This window comes from Schistocerca nitens, chromosome 1 (genome assembly GCF_023898315.1).
Source record: "Schistocerca nitens isolate TAMUIC-IGC-003100 chromosome 1, iqSchNite1.1, whole genome shotgun sequence".
Taxonomy (NCBI): domain Eukaryota; kingdom Metazoa; phylum Arthropoda; class Insecta; order Orthoptera; family Acrididae; genus Schistocerca; species Schistocerca nitens.
In genome coordinates, this window is record NC_064614.1 from 297471716 (window position 1) to 297495638 (window position 23923).

Here is a 23923-nt window from a genome sequence, read left to right on the forward strand (position 1 = left end):
CGCCACGTCATTCTTGCGGGACGATGCAAAGTGGACGTGGAAACGTTTAAGACACTTCTCCAAGAGTTGGAATACATTACAGGAGAATGCCCGCCTAATCAGGCACAAAGTTATTACGGGGCACAGCAGCGCGATCGCAGTCGTGGCCGTAGTACTAATCAACGGCGTGACTGGTCGGCGCGACGCGAACGGAACAATAATCGGGACCGGCCGTATAGTGTGTTAGAAACTGTAAAAACTGAGTCTTACTGTGATTTAGTGTCACGAACAGCAGTATTTGAAACTGAGCCAATGTTGCACACAACATCCTTTACTACCAAGCTAGTGTCATCAGCAAACAGAAATATTTTGAGTTACTCGTAATACTAGAGTGCATATCAGTTACACAAATAAGGAACAGGAGTGGCCCCAACACTGATCCTTGGAGCAACCCCCACTTGACCATACTACACTCAGACCTCACATCACAGCCATTCTCAATATTGTGAATAATGACCTTTTGCTGTCTGTTGCTAAAGTAAGAGGTGAACCAATTGCGAGCTACGCCCCGTATTCCTTAATGGTCCAACTTCTGGAGCAATATTTTGGGATCAATACAATCAATCGCCTTAGTTAAATCAAAAAATATGCCTAGCGTTCGAAACCTTTTGTTTGACCCAGCCAGTACTTCACAGAGAAAAGGGAATATAACATTTTCAGTTGTTAAACGACTTCTAAAGCCGAACTGTGCATTTGATAGTAAATCGTGTGATGTAAAATGAGTAATTAACCTTACATACACAGCCTTTTCAATAACTTTACTGATGTCATAGAAATAGGTCATAAATTATCTACATTTCTCTTTCTACCGTTTTATAAAGCGGATTTACAACTGAGTACTTTAATCGTTCAGGAAACTGACCATTCCTAAAGGAAAAATTACAAATATGGATAAATACAGGGCTAACATGTGAAGCACAGTACTTTAATATTCTGCTAGACACTCCATCACAGCTATGAGAGTCCTTAGCCTTCAGTGATTTAATTATTGACTCAATCTCCCACCTGTCGGTATCACAGAGGAGTATTTCGGATATCAATCTCGGAAAGGCATTTGCCAGGAAAGTTGTTATATGATTCCTCTGGGAACTAAATTTTTATGTAATTCATCAGCAATTCTCAGAAAATGATTGTTAAATACTGTACATATATCTGATTTATCAGTAACAGAAATATTTTTACTACGAACTGACTTTATATCGTCGACCTTGGGCTGCTGACCAGACACTTCCTACACAACTGACCATATGGTTTTAATTTTATCCTGTGAATTAGCTATTCTATTCGCATACCATATACTCTTTGCCTTCCTAATAACATTTTTAATAACCTTACAATACTGTTTGTAATGGGCTACTGTAGCTTGATTGTGACTACTTCTGACATTTTAATATAACTCCCGCTTTGTTCCACATGGTATCCTTATCCCACTAGTCAGTCACCCAGGCTGCCCATTATTGCTGGTACGTCTCAATTAGCAGTATAGAGGATTTCATTTACTAATAGGAAGAAATGGCTGAATAATACTTGTTCCCTGTGAGTTAGGCCATGGGACCAGTGATGTAATAATTAGACCAAATGGCCACTAAGTAAGTAATGAGGCCAAGTGGACAGTTATTCAGTAAACGATAGAACAAGTTGAAACAATTGCCAAAGAGCTATGCACTTCAGATTCTACGTCTTATATTGATTACAACTGAGAGCCAAGTGACCCTCGTCTCTCGGTAACAAGAAGCCCGTGTGTAGTAAGACGGAATCGAGGGGAAAGAAGTTTTGGCAGTAAAACGTTAGTATCAGGAGTATCTCATGTATGTTAGTGGATCATAAACCTGTATATAAAAGTGTGTAACGGAAAATAAATTTATTTAACGAGTTCATATCTACTCGCTACGTTGTCAGAACACCATCCTAACCAAGAGATTCTACTGCCTCTCCAGTTCGGTGTAAGGGTTAGTTAAGAGAAAACCACAACGGACAAAATTTTCATCAACGTCCTGATTTCGCTACGTAGGCCAAACCAGATCTATATTGGCAGCTTGGAAATATGTCAGGACGTGACATATGCACCTGTTGCTGTTACTATTTTTATTAGTTCAACTTTATTCATCACTTTTATCACGTGGAGTACAAGGGACTGTTTCATTACTACGCAGAAAAGGGACTGTTTCATTACTATGCAGCAATTACTTTACTATTATTATTGTTATTAGTTCAGCGTTGTTCATCACTGTAACGTCGAGTCGATTACAACGGACTGATTTATTACTATGCAGTGGTTACTGTTATTATTATTATTATTGTTATTATTAGAGGAAGGTGCCCTAAAGTGGACTGCCCCCTCTAAAGCGGACCCCCAGATCTCCTGGCTTTAGATTCCTCTCAACTCAATCGGGATCAGGTTGTGATGTCTCGTGTTGTCTCAGCTCGATGGTGATGGTTATCCCTGTCGAGATGACGTGGAACGGCGTCCATCGATAACGACAACGCAAATCTGTAACTATTATAAAAACAAACTCCTCGCGCGGTTTGGTTATTTTTCAGATACTGTCTCTCAAAACTGATATCAACGTCTAGATGGAGCAGCATTCCGGAGTGTGCGCGGCCGCCCTTGCTTGTAATTAAAGCAATGGTGTTCGATCTTCTCCACTTATAAATATAGCGACTGCACCACTCGATAACGCTATGACTCCCTTGATCTGAAATGATAACCAAAAGTCCTCTGGGTGTTCGCGACAGGCTTTTCAGTTTACGCGACCTTGCTGACTGTAGTTCTTATGCCCAGTTTGAGAATGGGTATTCAAACGTTGAAAATATAATGTCTTGAATCATCAATCCATCACCCAAGCCGATGTCACATCATGATTTTTGCAAGGATATAGAGTTGTTAATTATTATTCCGTCGTCAAGGCGCTGCTACGTCGCGTATTCAACAACTACACGACGTAATTCCAGAGATAACATACCCTTGAGCAATGTTCAGAATGCCTCGTAATTCGGTGCAAACGTATTACTGTTTGCAGTTAAACTGTCACTAAATCACTTTTCACTTTTATGTTATCCGAAGAATCAGTTAATTCCACAAATATACTTTAAATGTCCATTAAATGATGTATGCGACAGGAAGAATTACAGTTGAATTAAAGGTTATTGTTCTTCGTAATCATTTGCCCCTACACTGAGCACGCACACCGATTTTTCATTCAGGGAATTGCGTCTGTTAGCATCAGCAATTCTGACTTCGACGATAGCTTCTGACATCACGGCGCAATTGTAAGTTCTTCGTGATTGCGTTTATCTGTTGCCTACTCAAGTCTAATAACTGAGTTTATGTCGGCGGTCAGTCTCTTTCTGTGTCCTTTGATGTTCGTGACTATTAAGTATCACGAAGGCTAAGTCCCATCACAAATCAGCAATCACACGAGTTATTTTTCTTTCACATATATCAACTATCCCCTTCTCTGTCTAAACGGTAAAGATGATTTTACTTCAGTCCGACTTCTAATACTTCCAACCGCAAAACTTTTAAACTTCAGATCGGTGTTAAAACAATCTAGTAGCGCTTAACATGCGCACTACTATTGCAAGCGTACAAGAGAGAAGTGAAGTTAACATCTCCATTGCCGAGTTACATTGTAGTCACAGTGAACTTAAGAGCCCGATGCGGCTACAACTCTCATCTAGGATAAATGTTATCTTTGGTCAATTTATGGTCTGGGCTTTAACCTTCGTAAATAATAATTTTGTGAGTTCTTTCTTTAAAGTTTCTGTTTCGTTCGTATGATATTTTTTCATTCAGTCCTTCCTTTATGATAAGCATTAGTATTTACATAACATTCTTGTTAATCAAACTGTCAAGAGTGTAAATTTTGTTGTCAGTAGCTGTCATCACTGTCAGAATGACTGATTTTTCTATTTCTTTTTGCAACAAAAGGGTGTTCATTATGGGTTCTATAATTGGGATGTTACAATGTGTAAATAGTAGTTAAAGCTTCTACCACTCTGTAGTGGGATGCACAAGTCGTCCGATCCACTTGACGTTTATCAGTTCGCCATATCCTAGACATTGGCAGCTAAGGTTTTCAACTTATACGTTTTCACGAATAGTAAGGCTTAAGCTTAAAGTTTACGACCAAGCCATTTCATTTAGATGTTTCGTTAAAAATTTATTCCGTTAACACAATGTAGGCTCTAGTCATGTTAAGTGGACCTCCTTCAATTGTCTAAACTCGACCCCTTACTTTTTCAAGTCTAAAGTCTAGCCTTATTCTAGTAAAGTTCCTTTGCATATTGCAAGATGATAACGGGGAAGACTGATCAAAGAAAGTGAAGGCCATCTAAACTAGCAAAGGCGATAGAAGCAGTTGAGAAAAGAAAAGATGTATTGCAAGAAGGCCAATATATACAATGTTCAAAAAAACAACACTTGTGAGGTTGTCCACACCTGAGGAAGCATCAGACTCTGGATAAGACCTAAGACTCTGGATAAAAATCTTAAAGAAGAACTAGTTTAATACTACTTTGCTGTGCAAGCGTTTTTCTGTGGGCTTACTCATAATGACTTGTGAAGAATTGGCATACAACTGGGAAAGAGAGATAATACTGAACGCCCTTTCAAAGACGAAAATGCTGGCAAAAGTGCGTTAGCCTTTTTCTTAAAGACCACAAAACCAAATTGTCAGAAACAAAGCCTACGTGGGCTTCCTATAGCAAGACTACTGGGTTCAGCATAAAAAAGGAGTCCTATAACCTTCTGGATGCTGTTACATTGTGCCTATTTCGAAAATAGATTGTCTTTTGTATGACTGAATACGTTTTTTAATTTTTTTAGTGTTAGTTTTATAACTTTTAAAATGGATGCGATTTTGGCAAAAAGTCGCTAAATGTAAAGTTTTTTAAAATAAAATTTTTCATAATAACTTTTCATTATATTTTCTAAAATAAAAAGCAAACGGTGTACAACATAATAAATATTACAGGATTTTAAACATAATTTTTACTGTCATTTATTTTCTTTAAATCAGAACAAAATGGTGGTCTGGTTTGGGCAATTTCCTCTATTATTATAATTATAATTACTATTACTATTACTACTGATATTTTCTTTTGGCAGTGCTACACAGCTCGCCCTATTTAAAAACGGCATCATGGAACTACCAAAAGCTATTGTGATGAATATTCGTTATAACAGCTTTTAGTAGTTCCATCTTGCTGTTGTTTAAATTATTATTATTATTATTTCTCGTCACCCACTGCCTCATTCAAGTCTTATTTGTTTTTGTTTCTTTTCTTTTTTTCGATTTAGCAGTCTAGCGTTGCGAAGTCGTACATAATCACGTTGCAACTCTTGTGTTACATACTGGTGTTATTCGCTTGCTGGAAGTGATTAAACAAACTTACTGTGCTTGTTTCCATAGAAGGAAAAAGTCATTTGATCTTCGTTCTGACTGTCGACATACATTACTGTGACTTGTTGGATGTTTGGTCTTTGTGAAGATTTCTGCGGAAGTGACGAGGAAGCAGCTGGAAGCAGACTATTGACCTCGCACATCGTATATGGTTTCTGGCCGCAGACGCATTTGAGTCTCCGCGGAAAGCCGCGGCACCATGAATATCGAAACCGAAGGAGGGTTTCAGATTCACTGAAGGTCACAAATAAGTATGAGTAAAGTGTCCTGCTTGTGTTGCTAATGACGATGCGTGACCATGGGAAGAAAAAATTATTGGCCTAATTTTGTCTGGCAACACCAAGGGCGCCGCAGAGATTGGGATATCAATTTGACGTCCGTCCCGCCGTAAACGGTTAGATGCCTTCACACCATGAGACGCTGTGGGGAGCTCTGTCATTCCGTGCAGTAGATTGGCACGAGGCGTCACCAGCTTTTATTGTCTATCAGCACCGCTTGCAGAATAAAATAAAGTAACAACGTTAAAATTGTACAAATCTTCTCGCCACTGTTTACTGTTTTGTGCGTCCAGTTCTATGTCTGCCCCTAAGAAGCTTCGCTTTTACTGCTTCTTTCTTTGTCTAGTTAATTTGTTTCTGATTGTTTATAGAATTTATTTATCCAGTTGCCACCAAATAATTATGGGAACTTAAATGTGTAGTGGCCCAGCCAGTCAGTCATGGGGTGTCACATCCACGTCCCACCCGCGTCAACCAAACACATGGAAGCGTAGGACCAGCAACCATAGCACCTGCCTAGACAGCACGACACGGAAGCTTCATACGGAGGCACGTAGACATTTGCATTTCCCTCGCTGTATTTGCAAGTGGAAATGGCTTGCTGTGGTAGAAGGTACCTTCCGCAATGCAATTTACGGTGTCTTGCGAATAATGCATGCTCATGTGGATGTAAATCTAAAGCTTCATACACATTTCGCAAGCTACCGTATGGTGCAAATCTGTAACATAATACAGCGCTTGAGCTACCGTGAATTGTTCAGACATAAGAAATACAGCCTTTAGTTGCAAGGTAAAATTTTTTTAGTTTACCTAGGTTTCGATGCCAATTATGGTATCTTCTTCTTTTGTTCTGAAGAAGATACCAGTATTAGCATCGAAACCTAGGTAAACTAAAAAAAATTTGCCTTGAAACTGAAGACTGAATTTCTTATTGTCTGAACCGTATGGTTCTTCATCTGCCTTGCTTCTTCTCGTGTCTCCTATACTTAATATTCTTCCATAATCTTGCCTCCTAGTTATCAGATAATTTTAAATACTTCATTTCCCAGTTTTTAGGTTCAGCAGGTTTTTCATCCGATTCCTACCACACTTCATCCATTTCGTATTCTTCATATTTCATCTTAAACCAAATACTGCATGAAGTAATAGATCAATCACTTTTGACGATCCTCAAGTGTCGTTCTCACTTTATTCGAGACGTAAAATTTTTTCTCATTTAGCTTCTATTTATGTTCCCAAGTTCACAACCATAATTACATATCTCTTTAAATTTTCAACTAATTAGTCGCAAAGAGCCTTATACGAGGGGCGTTCAGAAAGTAAGCTCCGATCGGTCGCGAAATGGAAACGACTATGAAAATCCGATAAAGCTTTGCACAGATTTGTTGGGTAGCGTCTCTAGTATAACCCCAGTTAGCATCACGTCGCTCTTCTCATTTCTGAGCTCGCAGTGAGTGCGTAAAGATGTCTAGAAAATAGTGTCTGCCGCCAAGTACGAGGGCCTGGTGAGAAATTTCGCCTGAAGCTACGCAGCTAACATTACATAACTGTCGCGCTGTTTCTTCTTCAAGACAATTCTCAGCCGCATTCTGCAGGGGCAATGAAGATGCTCCTGCATCGTTTTCAAATGGAAATGTGAGATTACCCACAATACAGTCCGCAATTGTCTCCCCCTGAGTTTCATCTCTGGTCACATGAACCGCTGTCTTTGAAGACAACATTTTGACACAGACAACGAGGTGTAGGCCAGCGTGGATAATTGGCGGAAAGCACTGGCGGCTGCCTTCTATGATGAGGCTATTGAAAAGTTGGTACAACGCTATGACAAAAGTCTAAGTCAGAACGGCGACTACGTAGAGAAGTAGCTGAAAGGTGTAGCTAATTGTTACAAGTAAAACATTTCTGATGTTCACTGTGGTTTCAATTTGGCAATCAATCGGAGCTTACTTTCTGAACAGGCCTCGTACTTTTTTAACAACTGACTCCCTGCACTACAATGTAACAGACCAATACGAGATCTTGTGCTTCCTCTAATGTTAATGCTTGCACTGCACTGCAATAAATACGGATTTTTCGCGTCCTGCTAGTCAGGCAGCCCTATTGCTAAATAGCATTTGTACGACATGTTATTACCTTGCACGTGATCCTTCGTTGTTTTCTTACATTGAATACCGACAATATGAATGATCGGAATGAAGTATAATATCCGAAAAACCCTTTCTGTACGAGTTGAATTAGGAATCACAAAATTCAGCGGCTTTCGATATGATCTGTATTAGCTTCAGAAAATTTGTGGCAGCAAAACCTTTGGGTGCGTGTGTCGTACAAAATTTAAGTTCTCCTGATCATTCCTTTCCAGTGTCACATTACTTATATACTAGGATATACTCTGACTGTAACGAGTAAGCACAAGCTGCCTTTAAGAATAATGGGACGCCCGCGTCATCCATAACTTTCCATCCGATAAGTAGCCAACACCACCTGTTCCCTTATCCGTTACGGGGACTGTCAACACGCTGACACATATCGGCAGCAGCAGAATTTTAACGCTATCTTAAAGGCTGCGGTAGTCAGTTTCCCCTATCCATGCTTCAGTTTAAAGTGAATGTAACAGACGGCCTCTCTCTCTATCTCTCTCTCTCTCTCTCTCTCTCTCTCTCTCTATCTATCTATCTATCTATCTATCTATCTCTATCATCGTTGACATGGAATAAATAATGATATTACTCTTAAATTTTCCTAACGCCTCATCTGTTTACAGCCACTGCAATTGACAAAACAAATACTAGCTGCAATTTGTGAAACAGCAATTGTTATAATAAGAGAGCTCAGCAGCGTCAAAATTAATAGCATTTGAAGAATTCTTCGCATGGTCAGTTCTCTCAGAAAATGCTCAATGAAAGCAATCGATTACACATCATTCAGGCTGCGAGCTAATCGTCTTTGTAGTATGTCACTTTGTTCAGTTTCACTTTACGCAAATGGTTAACTCCTGAGGTTATGGATGTTATAGTGCGTGCTTTATTCATAGTAACTCCCTATTTAAAGCTACTACCCTCACAGATCCAGCAGAAAGATATCTCTCGTACCGCATACGTCATTGATCTCGGCAGATTTACCCTTTCAGTTTAAGCAAACTGGTGCTTTACATTTATTATAATGATGTTCTACCAAGAACCGACGGAAGATTCTGTTAATATGAATCAAAGCTTCGATTGAAAATGACTGAGCACTATGGAACTTAACTTCTGAGGTCATCAGTCCCCTAGAAAATCATAGCGATCCCTATTTTTCATTGCAAACTTTTTCGAATTTCGGACAGTCTCTTACTTAAATGAAAGTATCACAACAGTTATAATCATTAACGAAATGATGGACACATCGTCATGAAGCTGACATATAAAGCTATAAACAACGTAAAAGTTAAATTTTTTTAGCGAATAGTTTCTGTAAAATCACTTGAGAAGGATTACAGGACATGCGACTCCATTCTCTCATTGCAGCGCAAACAATATTGGCCTCCCCTTCTGAACAAACGAATGAATGCGCCCAGCGCTGTGGACAGAAATTGGTCACTGCGCATCAGCCATCGTACCTTGCACAGACAGTACAGAGTTATGCATCTATGTGGCTCTTAACGCCTCTGTAAGATCCCTGTATCCGACCAGCTGCTTATTGCAGGTTGTTCATAATTATGGACCTTTGGTTACAATGATGGCTATGAGAAAGATGGATTGCTTAGTTCTTTTAATCACTTTTATGTAAGCTCAGTTACGAGTGTGTGGAAAAACCAAGTACTTGTAAATGATAATGCCTTCGGATGCAGCTGTCTCCCATTTACCATTTGATGGCTTTCCAAGATTACAGTATGTAAGGTACAACACTAGTAAACCCGCAAAGTGTGTCGAGAGTTGAGGCCAAACTCGTGACAGAAAAAGTCAGCTCTGAATTTTGGCTGCTAGGTGGGAATTAAGATGATCATGTGGAGACAGAATGTTCCAGTAAGATAATGAAAAGGGTAAAGTGCAACCAGGTTCAAGTGGAAAAAGTCTCTTAGGAAATGTGTAAAGGAACAGCTATGGGCAGCAGTGAACAGTCAGTGAGTAGCCAGTAGTAATGTAGTAAGCAAAGTATTAACACAGGCGCCGGAAACTTGGATGGCAGCAGGTACTCGTGAATGGGCAGTACTTCACCCACGAAAAGACGGTACTACTCTGGGCAACACAAAAACTGATGGATGAGTAGCAATTTTACGAGTGTCTTATATAAGCATCGTTGAATAGTTTTTTTTATATATTTATTTACATGTCAAGTTCCGTAGGACCAAATTGAGGAGCAAATCTCCGAGATCGTGAAACGTGTCAGTAAATGAAATTACAACATAAAAGTACTAACAGATAAAAATAAAATGTTTGTGAACCCGAAAAAGTCAGTCCATAAGTTTAAGTAAACGCAATCCACAATACAACAAGAATCAGCTTCATTTTTCAAGGCGCTCCTCGACGGAATAGAAGGAGTGGCCCATGAGGAAACTATTCAGTTTCGATTTGAAAGGGCGTGGATTACTGCTAAGATTTTTGAATTCAAGTGGTAGCTTATTGAAAATGACTGTAGCGCCTAGAACCGCTCGGCCACTCCGCCCGACTTCGTTTGCAATAACGATAAACAAGGCTCAAGGTTAGACATTCAAATACGATGGAATGGATTTACAATCACAACATTTTTCGTATTCTTAGTTTAACTTTGTTTTTTAACGAACTAGTAATTCAGAAAATCAGTCCATACTCTTACCCGCAGTATCCAATTATGTGTCGAAATTTCGTAACTGTATTGTCTACAAAAAATAAGAAAAGCTTAAAAACACACAAAGGAAAACAGAGGAGTCTTCTTCACTCATGTTCTATTTGATTTATTATCATTTAGAGTTCAATACCTTAAAAGTAGGTGAAGTCACAACGAGGAACCGAAATCTGTGTCCTGGCACAGTTCCCAGGAATACTCAGATTAAGACGTATATCCAATCTCCAAACATATTTGCCGATTGCAAAGCATTTCTGGGTTAGCTAGTATCACTCTAAGATAATATTGGTAATATTTCTGATTTTAGTTTGAGATGAAACAGCAGGTGTTTCGACTATTCGGGGTTTCAGTCCACCTTTAAAAATTCCCGAACTGATAAAAAAACATTCAAAAGTACTTTATTCTTAAAAATAATATCCCTCACCTTTTCGGATGAACAAAGACATACGCTGTAAGAAGAAGAAGAAGAAGAACAAGAAAAAGAAACAGAAAGAAAGGAAAAGAAAGCGCACCTCGAAGGAATTATATCCGAACGGAAATCGCCAGATGTGATGTATATGTATAGCAAACAAATGATAGCAATTTCAGAAAAATTGGATGATTTATTCAGGGAGAGAGCTTCACAAGTTGAGGAAGTCGATAACGCGTTGGTCCAACTCTGGCACTTATACAAAAAGTTATTCGCCTTGGCACTGATTGATAGAATAGTTGAATGTCCTCCTGAGGGATGTAGTACCAGACTCTATGCAACTAGTGCGTTAGATCATCAGAATTCCAAGATGATTAGAGGGCCTTGGGTGTAATGCTCCAAACGTTCTCAACTTAAGAGAGATCCGGCGACCTTGCTGACACAGGTAGAGTTTGCAAACAAAACATGGTGCAGAAACTTTCGCTGTGTGCGGGCGGACATTATCTTGCTGGAATATAATCCCAGGATGTCTGGTCGTGAAAGGCAACAAAACGGGGCATAAAATAGTGTAGACATAACATTATGCTGTACCTGTGCCACGGATCTCCAAACACGTCTGCGCTGGTCACCGGGGCTCAGTTCGCAGAGGCACTCATCAGTGAAGATAATTCTGCTCCAGTCAATGAGATTCCAGGCCGAAGACATTTCTGAACATGATCTGGATAGTTTGTCTTCGTGCTTGCCAAACCCTACCTTGGACAAGCTCGCCGGATCTCTCCTCTACTGAGAACGTTTGGAGAATTATGGCTATAACTAGCTAAGGCACCAACTGGACAGAATTTGGCACGATATCCCTCAGGAAGACATCCAAGTATTCTGTCAATCAATGCCAAGCTGAATAACCACTTGTGTAGGTGCCGACACATTATTGACTTACTCAATTTTTGAAGGTTTTCCTCTTGAATAAATCGTACAACTTTTCTGAAATTGTTATCATTTGTTTGTCTGCAAATGTACAATACATTTACCGATTTCCGTTCCATTCGGCTAATTCCTTCTTGGTGTGCCCTTTCTTTGTTTTATGGTGTACTAAGGTGCCTTCCAAGGAGACTAACATAATTTTCTACTATCCGAACTGAAATTACTGTTCTGAACGCTGAATAACAGAACAAGAAAAAGTAAAACCAGCAAAGGCATTGTTTAAAATGGAATAGAGGGTTGTAGTTCATCTACATCTGCATGACTTGTCTCAGATTCACAGTTAAGTGCCTGGCAGTCTGTTGATCAACCTCCAGACTATTCTTCCACTACAACACTTGCTACAGGACTGTTTTTCCAGAAACAGTCTCGTAACGTATCCAAATTCATAAAGTGAGTCCTATTTCATTGGACACTGAAGAAGATGGTAAACTGCAGTACTAGTCGTTGTGCGTATGTAACTGCAGCTTTGCTGTTATTTTCACGTTAATTAGTATTCTCATGCCCTGCAGATGTGGGAAGACGATGAAAGGAACAGAACTGTGAAAAGGCCTGGGAATCGCCAGTAGCAGTGAAGTCAACTGCCCCTAAGCGCCAGCTCTCGGAAGGCCACTGGAGTAGGGTCGAGGTCAATGTCCCACTGGCTGGTGGCTGTTGCCTTGGAGCACAGCTGCAGGACCTCAGGCTTTAAATAGAAAAACAGGCAGTATCTCCGATCAAGAGAACTCCTGGTGAAACCGTTTATGACCTGGAAATGGAGTGAGAAGGATCTTCCTTTTCAGTAGAAGGAGCCATACAGAAAGCTGACCATTTCCTCAATAAGCACTGAAAGCCAGAGAGTAGCATTTCGAAGGTGGATAGGCGAACCACAGTCCTGGACCTATGAAAATGTGAGATACAATGTAAAAACTGTCAGCATTAGCCCGGTTAAAAGAATTATGAGTCATAAAGAGACACCAGTTACAGATGACACACCGCACCTCACTGGTCGGAGAAAGCGACAGAGAGTGCCGCATTTTATTTTTTATTTTTATTATTATTATTATTATTATTATTATTATTATTATTATTATTATTATTTTTGTGTAGAGGACGGTAGGACACAAGTGATTGGTTAACCAGCTATAGGAAAGGAACCAGTGTTTGGTAAGGAGCAGTCTGATCAGTTGGTGCTCAGAAGATCCAGAGGCGAGCCAATCAAAATACAATGAGAGGTGAAAAACATCGCAATGCAAGGTTTTCGTTTTAATTAACACTCGATCAGAAATCAGACTAAAGCTTCATCTCCAACCTTCAGCTGCATCTTTGAGAGCCTCTATTGCCAGCTTTCTATGCTGAGAGCTACTGCTGGCCACTGAGCGGCCTGTGCTGATGCATTGAAGATTTAAAAAATTTTCTGTCTAACATCAAATGAGCTGCTGACGGGGCTGGTGGTTCTGCCAGTAATCGATTCTGCAGCCACTTAAGTCACCCCCTACTGTGTTACCGTGAGATCGATCTGTAGAACCATTAAAATCATTTTGAAGTAATACAGCTACTTCAAGTTTCACTCTAAAGACTTGCACTAACGCCATGAACAGTTGCTTTCAGCTCTAACCGCAGGTGTGACTTATTCCCGTCTGTAGCACTACCTGTTTTCATTTAACATTATGACAATCACTGGACCTTTAACGATTGTAATTCATTTACTTACAGGATTAATAGCATCATTCCTCCGGAACCCTCATGTCAGATATGCCAAGCTTTTATTAAACTACCATTGCCACAATTTGACATCTGTTTATCTATTATTTTGTATTGAGAGAAAAAATGCTATCACTGCTTGCCATTTGTTTAAAGGCTGTTTGTACTGGGATAAATCAAAGTAGCTATAATTCGTGTCTCATTTAATAACAATCGAAGCGCACCAGGGCTTAATTCACTTACCTGGAGTCTCAACACGCAATACATAATAAAACAAAAACGACTGCCGGCACGCGCATGGGAAAAACGAACTGTTAACGCTTCCCATGTGAGCTCTGATTTCTCTTATTTATTAAGATTTCTCCGTCTGTAGGCGAACTCACTGACAGGAAATCATGGATTCAGTAGCACCACTGAGACGATTCTCCATAGCAACGTAGTGTGATTAAAGCCACTTGTATGGGGTTGTGTCAAAAGCCCTCTGGAAACCTAGATATATGGAATCAATTTAGATCGCTTTTCGATAGTGCTCATTACTTCCCGTGAATAAAGAACTAGTTGTTTTTCGGAAGAACAACATTTTCTGAATTTGTGCAGGCTATGCGTTAATAGATCGTTTTCGTCGAGGTAGTTAACCATGTTCGAGGACAGTATATGTTCTAAAATTCTGCTGCAAATCGAAAGCAGTAATATGGGTCTGTAATTCAACGGAATACTCGAGTTTCCTTAGGACAACCGTAATTGGTGACTCCGCTATGATGGCACTGTCAGTGGTAACATTACCATTGCTATTGTACAGTGAAGGTAATGATTGTGTCTTGCCGCTGATTGCATTAGATATGGTCAGAATCGGATTTTTTGCCAGATTTCGAGACCTTTCAAGCTCTACGGACGGAGTCTTTCATGCCCTCCGACTAGCAACGAAATAATTCTCAAGACGAAGATATAAACTCTGACTTCTACTGAAACATATTGCAAATAATGTATAAGATATCTCGAGCTGAGAGGGAGTTGAAAGATTTTCTTTCCTTGCTCTATCCGCCAACTTTTTGTGAATCCTCGCTTTTGTTGTGGGTGGTGATTCGAATCTCAGTGTAAATAACGGACTGTGTGCCAGGGTTTTTGATATACCGTGTGACGGAAGCTACCATTTTCTTTCTCGAAAATTAGCTCATCAAGAAAAATTAATATTCCGCATGCCTCCTCCTCCATGGTAAGCTGAATCTTCAGATTGATCCTGTTGAGATGTTTGAGGAAACGACCCAGTTCCTCTCTGCCGTGGCACCACAACAAACGTATCATGACAAGTTTTCCCGTTATTAGCGAACTTGTGCGCCACAAGTGTCGAGGCTCTACATACAGCGCTACATACACGATTGCTGGATTTACAGATTTTTGGTACCAAAATCGACTGCCACGCGTACATGGACAATTACAAGTTTCATCGTTAACAACGCAGCTGAAATACAGTTATCCAGAAAGATACTTAACAAATACCTCGGAGCTACAGCAGTTAAAATAAAATATCAGAAAACCCAGCTGATGTAACGGAGCTTTCCAACAAAACTGGATCACGACAACGGAGGGTAGGACACAGCTGAGGTTAAATAACACGGCTAATCCCCGAGAAATGTGCCTCGTCAACTCGACTTCCAATATTAAACTTTTGCGGGAAACACTTCAAGAACAAACTCAAAGGATATCATATAGATTCCAAAGGACAACATTTTTAAATATATACATCCTCAGTAAAATAAACTATTCGGCGGCAATCATGCCACAGCCCGTGATAACAAACAAGAGACTTCAAAGTGACGTTCAGGACATTCAGCCCAGTTGTCAATCGTAGGATTATTGCCACAACGGGGTTCGAGATAACGTTATCCCATTTTCACGTGCTAAACACAAGGAAACCGGAAAAAACAATCCTTATACCGACAGACATATAGGGATTACAGATGTGCAGAGCTATAACCTACCTGAAAATCTTTTGGTGCCATTAGGCCTCCTCACAACTTAAAACAAGCTGCACAAGTGCATTGTCATGTCAAACCGTGAAACATAAAACATCACATGCCGGCGCATCCACAGTTGAAAAATGGCTCTAAGCACTATGGGACTTAACATCTGACGTCATCAGTCCCCTAGACTTAGAACTACTTAAACCTAACTAACCTAAGGACATCACACACATCCATTCCCGAAGCAAGATTCGAGCCTGCGACTGTTGCAGCAGCGCGGTTCCGGACTGAAGCGCCTAGAACCGCTCGGCCACAACGGCCAGCATCCACCGTTCCCGAGGTAGAGTTGCAAGCTGGAAACTGTTGCCACCACCTACCAACGATGATATTTACTTAAAGCCTAATGCTCAGCATCAACGATACTACCGTCTGCCATAAAATCTACACACTGCACTCTGTACGGAAATAGTTTACTTAAATCCTATGTCACTAGGCAAAATATGTTGGTGGTTGCTTCTTAAGGAGAATATCGCTAAAGTGTGCCCAGAAATGCCCTTTAGACACTTCCGCCGTCGCATTCCTATCACAACAAATCACTACCTCCTCTCAATTTGATATCAACCACCCTTTTCTTTGAACGTGCAACACCCGCACGCTATCCGCTATATCCCCCAACGATTGGTGCTAATTCTTAGTATGCTTTGCGGCAGATGATGAGCCGTTCTCTCTATTATTATTCTCTTTAAATCTAGCGTTAAAATTCCGTCCTGTCTGTTCCACATGTCCTCAATATTGCTTGAATAAACTTCAAAGTATTGCTTGTTGGTTCGTATGGCAGTATTTTAAAAACAAACTTTAAAATAATATCGACAGAAACAATCGATTGGTGACTGGGCGTAAAATATATGGCAGCACAAACGACGGTTTTATTCGTAAAATAAACCTGAAATATTTTACAAAACAATGCCCATGTCGTTACAAAACGCCTCTTCAGGGAACTAAAGTGTACGAACTATGTGCTTCCAGTCGATGCTGGACCCACACAACGAAATTTGTTTCGTGTAAGACAGCCTTATTTGAAATGTACGGGGTAGGAACTTAAATAGTGGCAACTATTTATTCACAACCGATACAAAAGAGTTACATCTTTGCACCTGTTAGTGTCCTTCAAAGCAGTCACCAGTGTTGGGTAGAACCCGTTGCCAGCTATGTGGAAGGCGTAGTATACCATTAGCAGAGCCTGCTCTTTTGATTGTGCAAATGGAGTGGCCTAAAGTTATGGTGAATCTCGTGTACACAACTTTCAGTCACTGAAGTTTTCTAGTCCACACAATATGCTTCGGAGTACATCAAGCCAAACTAAGAGAGGATAGTGTACAGTGTCCAACTCGTCCTGTCGTTCTAGACCAGCATGAGACGAAAAGGACTTAGAAAGGATTTAACTGCAGCATTTCAACGATTCGCCTTCTGAGAAAGATCCTTCTCGTGCTGGGGAAAATGGAGGTGTTTTATTTACTTACTTGAGAAGAGTTGCTTCGTGTAGTCATTTTGTATGTCTTCAAATGTCTATGGAAAACAGAATAGTGTTGTCCAGATGTCGAAGACACATCACAATCCATTAAATGTTTCGAAGCAGCTTGTCCAACATATGCCCTAAGGCGGCTGGTGCGCTATACTGTCCAAATGGCAGATCTTCGAACTTATAGAGGTGATCAGGAGTTTTGAAGGCAGTGTTTGCCAGTCAGCTTGATTTGTCAGTATGCTATCTCCATGCACATAACTGAGAAACACTTTGACCCTATCAAGCAGTCTATCGTGTCGACAATGGGCAGATATCTCTATTCGTGATTTTGTTCAGTTGTCGGCAATCGACGCAGAAATGCCATGTGCCATCATTATTCTTCACAAGTACCAAGATGGCAGTGCCCTATCTTTAGTGTCGTTAAGTGCAACACGAATAAATAAAATTATCAGTCTATGAATGATAGCACAACATGTGCTGTTAAGAGATAAGATATTGCTCTTAAAAATGTCGGCACAAATTACAAGCTTACGAAGAGAATGTTGTGCGTATTTAGTCTCATAGAAAAAAAAAACCATGAACCATGGACCTTGCCGTTGGTGGGGAGGCTTGCGTGCCTCAGCGATACAGATGGCCGTACCGTAGGTGCAACCACAACGGAGGGGTATCTGTTGAGAGGCCAGACAAACATGTGGTTCCTGAAGAGGGGCAGCAGCCTTTTCAGTAGTTGCAGGGGCAACACTCTGGATGATGGACTGATCTGGCCTTGTAACATTAACCAAAACGGCCTTGCTGTGCTGGTACTGCGAACGGCTGAAAGCAAGAGGAAACTACAGCCGTAATTTTTCCCGAGGAAATGCAGCTTTACTGTATGATTAAATGATGATGGCGTCCTCTTGGGTAAAATATTCCGGAGGTAAAATAGTCCCCCATTCGGATCTCCGGGCGGGAACTACTAAAGAAGACGTCGTTATCAGGAGAAAGAAAATTGGCGTTCTACGGATCGGAGCGTGGAATGTCAGATCCCTTAATCGGGCAGGTAGGTTAGAAAATTTAAAAAGGGAAGTGGATAGGTTAAAGGTAGATATAGTGGGAATTAGTGAAGTTCGGTGGCAGGAGGAACAAGACTTTTGGTCAGGTGAATACAGGGTTATAAATACAAAATCAAATAGGGGTAATGCAGGAGTAGGTTTAATAATGAATAAAATTATAGGAGTGCGGATTAGCTACTACAAACAGCATAGTGAAGCATTATTGTGGCCAAGATAGACACAAAGCCCATGCCTACTACAGTAGTACAAGTTTATATGCCAACTAGCTCTGCAGATGATGAAGAAATAGATGAAATGTATGACGAGATAAAAGAAATTATTCAGGTAGTGATGGGAGACTTAATAGTCATGGGTGACTGGAATTCGTCAGTAGGAAAAGGGAGAGAAGGAAACATAGTAGGAGAATATGGATTGGGGGGAAGAAATGAAAGAGGAAGCCGCCTTGTAGAATTTTGCACAGAGCATGGCTTAATCATAGCTAACACTTGGTTCAAGAATCATAAAAGAAGGTTGTATACCTGGAAGAATCCTGGAGATACTAAAAGGTATCAGATAGATTATATAATGGTAAGACAGAGATATAGGAACCAGGTTTTAAATTGTAAGACATTTCCAGGGGCAGATGTGGATTCTGACCACAATCTATTGGTTATGAACTGCGGATTGAAACTGAAGAAACTGCAAAAAGGTGGGAATTTAAGGAGTTGGGACCTGGATAAACTGAAAGAACCAGAGGTTGTAGAGATTTTCAGGGAGAGCATAAGGGAACAATTGACAGGAATGGGGGAAAGAAATACAGTAGAAGAAGAATGGGTAGCTTTGAGGGATGAAGTAGTGAAGGCAGCAGACGATCAAGTAGGTAAAAAGACGAGGGCTAATAGAAATCCTTGGGTAACAGAAGAAATATTGAATTTAATTGATGAAAGGAGAAAATATAAAAATGCAGTAAATGAAGCAGGCAAAAAGGAATACAAACGTCTCAAGAATGAGATCGACAGAAAGTGCAAAATGGCTAAGCAGGGATGGCTAGAGGACAAATGTAAGGATGTAGAGGCTTGTCTCACTAGGGGTAAGATAGATACTGCCTACAGGAAAATTAAAGAGACCTTTGGAGAGAAGAGAACCACTTGTATGAATATCAAGAACTCAGATGGAAACCCAGTTCTAAGCAAAGAAGGGAAGGCAGAAAGGTGGAAGGAGTATATAGAGGGTTTATACAAGGGCGATGTGCTTGAGGACAATATTATGGAAATGGAAGAGGATGTAGATGGAGACGAAATGGGAGATAAGATACTGCGTAAGGAGTTTGACAGAGCACTGAAAGACCTGAGTCGAAACAAGACCCCGGGAGTAGACAACATTCCATTAGAACTACTGACGGCCTTGGGAGAGCCAGTCATGACAAAACTCTTCCATCTGGTGAGCAAGATGTATGAGACAGGCGAAATACCCTCAGACTTCAAGAAGAATATAATAATTCCAATCCCAAAGAAAGCAGGTGTTGACAGATGTGAAAATTACCGAATTATAAGTTTAATAAGTCACAGCTGCAAAATACTAACGCGAATTCTTTACAGACGAATGGAAAAACTGGTAGAAGCGGACCTCGGGGAAGATCAGTTTGGATTCCGTGGAAATGTTGGAACACGTGAGGCAATACTAAACTTACGACTTATCTTAGAAGAACGATTAAGAAAAGGCAAACCTACACTTCTAGCATTTGTAGACTTAGAGAAAGCTTTTGACAGTGTTGACTGAAATACTCCCTTTCAAATTCTGAAGGTGGCAAGGGTAAAATACAGGGAGCGAAAGGCTTTTTACAATTTATACAGAAACCAGATGGCAGTTATAAGAGTCGAGGGGCATGAAAGGGAAGCAGTGGTTGGGAAAGGAGAGAGACAGGGTTGTAGCCTCTCCCCGATGTTATTCAATCTGTATATTGAGCAAGCAGTAAAGGAAGCAAAATAAAAATTCGGAGTAGGTATTAAAATTCATGGAGAAGAAGTAAAAACTTTGAGGTTCGCCGATGACATTGTAATTCTGTCAGAGACAGCAAAGGACTTGGAAGAGCAGTTGAACGGAATGGACAGTGTCTTGAAAGGAGGATATAAGATGAACATCAGCAAAAGCAAAACGAGGTTAATGGAATGTAGTCAAATTAAATCGTGTGATGCTGAGGGGATTAGATTAGGAAATGAGACACTTAAAGTAGTAAAGGAGTTTTGCTATTTAGGGAGTAAAATAACTGATGATGGTCGAAGTAGAGAGGATATAAAATGTAGACTGGCAATAGCAAGGCAATCGTTTCTGAAGAAGAGAAATTTGTTAACGTCGAGTATAGACTCAAGTGTCAGGAAGTCGTTTCTGAAAGTATTTGTATGGAGTGTAGCCATGTATGGAAGTGAAACATGGACGATAACTAGTTTGGACAAGAAGAGAATAGAAGCTTTCGAAATGTGGTGCTACAGAAGAATGCTGAAGATTAGATGGGTAGATCACATAACTAATGAGGAGGTGTTGAATAGGATTGGAGAGAAGTTTGTGGCACAACTTGACTAGAAGAAGGGATCGGTTGGTAGGACATGATTTGAGGCATCAAGGGATCACAAATTTAGCATTGGAGGGCAGCGTGGAGGGTAAAAATCGTAGAGGGAGACCAAGAGATGAATACACTAAGCAGATTCAGAAGGATGTAGGTTGCAGTAGATACTGGGAGATGAAGAAGCTTGCACAGGATAGAGTAGCATGGAGAGCTGCATCAAACCAGTCTCAGGACTGAAGACCACAACAACAGAAAAAAAAAACGCGATATCTTCAAGAAAACTGATGTCCCCTTTCGCATAAAACTTGGGGTAGTGATACTGAATGCCAAATAGAATGAAGTGAACTTAGTAATGCTGCAGTAATCAGATTCTCAATACTTGGAAAATTCGCGCCCTCTGTCAGCCTATACCATTGCATATGAATACTTTTAAGCGAGAAACAGTACACAGAAGAATGCAAACTCACGACCTAACTCACCTCAAATAGTACCACAAATTCAGTACAATAAAATAACTTGGAATTGTCCTACCGGTTATCTTGTGCATCGTACCAATTCTTCAACATCAATACCCTCCATCAAGCAAAAATAATTTCATCAGACTAGCAAGCTCTATCAAATGTCTTAACATTCTAAGCACCGTACACGAAAGTTACTGCAACTAGAAAGAGAATGGAAAATGGAGTGCTGACTTCCTTCGAACAAGGAAAGCACATAATGCAACTCTACCTCCAACGCATCGATATGCAGTGAAGTTGGATGGCACAGTATCTCACGGATAGCTGTAAAATAAATATTGTTTTTGTTGTTGTGGGCTTCACTCCAGAGACTGGTTTGATGCAGCTCTCCATGCTACTCTATCCTGTGCGAGCTTCTTCATCTCCCAGTACCTACTGCAACCTACATCCTTCTGAATCTGCTTAGTGTATTCATCTCTAGGTCTCCCTCTACGATTTTTACCATCCACGCTGCCCTCCAATACTAAACTGGTGATCCCTTGATGCCTCAGAATATGTCTTACCAACCGATCCCTTCTTCTAGTCAAGTTGTGCCACAAATTTCTCTTCTCCCCAATTCTATACAATACCTCCTCATTAGTTATGTGATCTACTCATCTAATCTTCAGCATTCTTCTGTAGCACCACATTTCGAAAGCTTTTATTCTCTTCTTCTCCAAACTAGTTATCGTCCATGTTTCACTTCCATAAACGGCTACACTCCATACAAATACTTTCAGAATCAACTTCCTGTTAGTTAAATCTATACTCGGTGTTAACAAATGTCTCTTTTTCAGAAACGTTTTCCTTGCCATTGCCAGTCTACATTTTATATTATCTCTACTTCGACAGTCATCAATTATTTTGCTCCCCAAACAGCAATACTCATTTACTACTTTAAGCGTCTCATTTCTTAATATAATTCCCTCAGAATCACCCGATTTAATTCGACTACATTCCATTATCCTCGTTTTGCTTTTATTGATATTCATCTTATATCCTCCTTTCAAGACACTGTCCATTCCATTAAGCTGCTCTTCCAGGTCCTTTGCTGTCTCTGACAGAATTACAATGTCATCGGGGAACCTCAAAGGTTTTATTTCTTCTCCATGGATTTTAATACCTACTGCGAATTTTTCTTTTGTTTCCTTTACTGCTTGCTCAATATACAGATTGAATAACATCGGGGAGAGGCTACAACCCTGTCTCACTCCCTTCCCAGCCACTGCTTCCCTTTCATGCCCCTCGACTCTTATAACTGCCATCTGGTTTCTGTATAAATTGTAAAAAGCCTTTCGCTCCCTGTATTTTACCCCTGCCACCTTCAGAATTTGAAAGGGAGTATTTCAGTCAACACTGTCAAAAGCTTTCTCTAAGTCTACAAATGCTAGAAATGTAGGTTTGCGTTTCCTTAATCTGTTTCCTAAGATAAGTCGTAGGTTCAGTATTGCCTCACGTGTTCCATTTCTACGGAATCTGATCTTCCCCGAGATCGGCTTCTACCAGTTTTTTCATTCCTCTGTAAAGATTTCGTGTTAGTATTTTGCAGCCATGGCTTATTAAACTTATAATTCGGTAATTTTCACATCTGTCAACACCTGCTTTCTTTGGGATTGGAATTATTATATTCTTCTTGATTTCTGAGGGTATTTCACTTGACTCATACATCTTGCTCACCAGATGGTAGGGTTTTGACAGGGCTGGCTCTCCCAAGGCTATCAGTAGTTCTAATGGAATGTTGTCTCCTCCCGGGGCCTTGTTTCGACTTAGGTCTTTCGGTGCTCTGTCGAACTCTTTACGTAGTATCACATCTCCCACTTCATCTTCATCTACATCCTCTTCCATTTCCATAATAGTGTCCTCAAGAACATTGCCCTTTTATAGACCCTCTATTTACTCCATCAGACCTTTCTGTTTTCCCTTCTTTGCTTAGAACTGGGTTTCCATCTGAGCTCTTGATATTCATGCAAGTGATTCTCTTTTCTCCAAAGGTCTCTTTAATTTTCCTGTAGGCAGTATCTGTCTTATCCCTAGTGAGATAAGCCTCTACATCCTTACATTTGTCCTCTAGCCATCCCTGCTTAGCCATTTTGCACTTCCTGTCGATCTCATTTTTGAGACGTTTGTATTCCTTTTTGCCTGCTTCATTTACTGCATTTTTGTATTTTCTCCTTTCATCAATTAAATTCAATATTTCTTCTGTTACCCAAGGGTTTCTATTAGCCATCGTCTTTTTACCTACTTGATCATCTACTGCCTTCACTATTTCATCTCTCAAAGCTACCCACTCTTCTTCTTCTATATTTCTCTCCGCCATTCTTGTCAATCTTTCCCTAATGCTCTCCCTGAAACTCTCGACAACCTCTGGTTCTGTCAGTTTATTCAGGTCCCATCTCCTTAAGTTCGCACCTTTTAGCAGTTTCTTCAGTTTCAATTTACAGTTCATACCCAATAGATTATGGTTTACTATTTAAAACCTGGTACCTAAATCTCTGTCTTACCGTTATATAATCTATCTGAAACCTTCCAATATCACCAGGCTTCTTCCATGTATACAACCTTCTTTCATGATTCTTGAACCAAGTGTTAGCAATGATTAAGTTATACACTGTGCAACATCCTACCAGGCGGCTTCTTCTTTCATTCCTTACCCCCATTCCATATTCAGCTACTACGTTTCTTTCTCTTCCTTTTCCTACTATCGAATTCCAGCCACCAATGACTATTAAATTTTTGTCTCCCTTCACTATCTGACTA

General features: G+C 40.2%; 1 protein-coding gene across 1 annotated transcript in view; it reads left to right on the forward strand.

Annotated features, from left to right (window-relative positions):
- Window positions 1-23923, forward strand: part of LOC126243639 (translation initiation factor IF-2-like) — a 130159-nt gene that overhangs the window by 69680 nt on the left and 36556 nt on the right. The gene's annotated exons all lie outside the window — the stretch shown is intronic.